This window comes from Pteropus alecto, unplaced genomic scaffold (genome assembly GCF_000325575.1).
Source record: "Pteropus alecto unplaced genomic scaffold, ASM32557v1 scaffold78, whole genome shotgun sequence".
Classification (NCBI taxonomy): Eukaryota; Metazoa; Chordata; class Mammalia; order Chiroptera; family Pteropodidae; genus Pteropus; species Pteropus alecto.
In genome coordinates this window covers 16,073,651-16,076,262 of record NW_006443124.1, presented here as the reverse complement: position 1 = coordinate 16,076,262, position 2,612 = coordinate 16,073,651, and positions in this window count along the sequence as shown.

The following is a 2,612-nucleotide window of genomic DNA, read 5'->3' as shown; positions in this document are numbered from 1 at the left end:
CCCGCCCCGCGCGCAAGCGTGCGAGGCCTTGCCAGCTCCCGCCCGCTTGCACGAGGGCGCCCGCTGGCCAGGTCACTCGCTCGCCCGGTGCTGTGCCCTGTATAATTGTCCGGCGTAATGAGAACAGCGTAATGGAGCCTGAGAACTTTCCAAGAGCCTATGGGAAAGTTTGAAACTGGAATACAAAAGATAAAAAGCTAAAACTTTAAAAATTCAATGCCTGAGAGTTTATATTTCAACTAGTCAACTGCATGCAAGTCGTATAGTTGATACCATGCGGGGGTTGAGGGGCGTTCTCTGTAAATAAAGAATATCGTATCGGAGACCCAGTAGCCTGGAACTGTAGGACACCGACATGGTTAAGAAAGACCTTCTACAGACTAGATGAAACCTTCAGAGGCTCTTGACGAGGAGACAGTGGTGAGACACCTCCCACTCCCCTCAAATACTCCCCCATCCACACACCATGTCAGGTAAGTTATGCCCCCTTCTAAAGCATAAACGAAGATGTGGCTGAATTTAGGAGCTCGTAGGATATCGGGAGCTGTCCAGAAGTGGCACTGGCTGGATCTCCTGCCTTCTGTAGAGTGAAGTGGGTGGAGTCAGACTCTCCCAACCAAATGTACTGAGAATAATGGAGTTATTCCCAAAGGAAAACTGAGGTGCCGTTTCCAGGAAAGGAATATGGGTGCAGCGCAGGTTAAAACATCAGACATCCACTGGTGCTGTCTTAGCGACATCCTTCACAATTTCTCCCTCCAGTTCTTTCCCTTCCACCCCCACCCTCACCCCCACCATCGTTGTCTGTCTAGCCTATGTCCTGGCTTATTGAAACTGAATTTTATTGCATGTAGGAAGTACAGCCCCTACACCAAAGTATCCAGGCTCCCTCCCTGGGCACAGCACTTCAAGAGGGCTGTGCTCTGGCCCTGCTTCAGCTGGACCCCCTTCTCACAGGGCAAGGAATCTTTGGGACCAAGTTACTCATGCCGAGGCACCTGAGACCTGGAATTCCTGCCCAGACAGCTCTGGGCCACTTAGGGCCTGCATGGTGCTCTTGTAGGTGGGGGTGTCCTCTCACTTGACATGCCCTGGCTGACCCTACCTGACGTGCTCATGTTCCCTACTCGCTTGTCCTTACAAGAGTCTATCAAAGTGTGGGTGCTTGTGCCTCCTAGAATGAGAACTTTTTATGGAGGCCCACCCTGTTAAATCAGGTGTAGAGGAGAGTCTCTTTAAAGCTTTCTTCCAGCCCTTCTGAATTTGTCAAAGAAAAAGTTGATTCTGAAGCACTTTTAACACTTGTCTGGCACTTGCTGATCTCCCTGTTAAACAGTGGGATGAGGTCTCCATGTACAGCTTCAGCCAGCACTAGCATCTAGGGTGGTGTTAACACCACCCTGCATTGGAGAGTGTAATTGCCTTTAATTTTATGGAGACCTTGCCTTTAAGAGGTTTTTCATTTATGGTAATGATACAAAGCTACCTTTAAAAATTTGTAAAACACATACAACATAAAATTTATCGTCTTCACCATTTTTAAGTGTACAGTCAGTGACATTAAGTATATTCATATTGTGCAACCAGCACCACCATCCATCCCCAGAACTCTTTTCATCTTGTAAAACTGACACTCTGCACCCATTAAACAACTCCCCAGTACCCCCTCTCCCAGCCCACCATTCTATTTTCTGTCTCTATGAATTTTACTACTCCAGGTACCTCACATAAATGGAATCATACAGTATCTGTCTTTTCATGACTGGCTTATCTTCACTTAACATAATGTCCTCCAGGTTCATCCATGTCATAGTCCGTCAGATTTTTTTTCCTTTTTAAGGATGAATATATTCCTTTGTATATATTACCCAACATTTTGTTCAAACATCAACGGACATTTGCCTTGCTCCCACCTTTTGGCTATTGTGAATGCTATTAACATGGGTGTACAAATATCTCTTTGAGATCTCAATTTTGATTTTTTGCACAAATACCCAAAAGTGGGATTGCTGGATTATATGGTAGTTCTACTTTTAATTTCTTGAGGAACCACTATGCCATTTTCCATAGTGGCTGCACTGTTTTACATTCCTACCAAAAGTACATGGGGGTTCCAATTTCTCCACATCCATACCAACCCTTTGGATAAGATTACTTGTTAAAACATTTAAGTGGAAAAAAAGTGAGTCAATTAAAAGTATTACGTAAATAAAAGCACAGGTGGCTCTGGCAGATCTTGTGAAAGACGTGTGCTGAAGTCTGACTCAGGCTCATGCTGGCTAGGGAGTGAGCTGCCCATGAGTCTACCTCCTCTATGGGGCTATTTCTCTGACTCCAGCATGTGACTCTCCCCTGCCTCTGCTCTGAACTCAGTTCACAAGGAATCTGGGGTCACCTATAAGCCCTGGGTGAGCTGAAATTCCCTGTGGGCCCAGCTGCCAGCCTCCCAGCTCTAGTTCCTGGTAGGTCTCATTCCTTCAGGAGCTGATCTGCCTCCTCTGAGAACAAGGACAACCTTCCCAGGGCCTTGAAGAGGGTAGCCTGTGTGGAAGACACACTGCATGGCACTTAGTGGGGCTCCAGGGATCTGAGCCCAAGCTGGGCACCTTGGG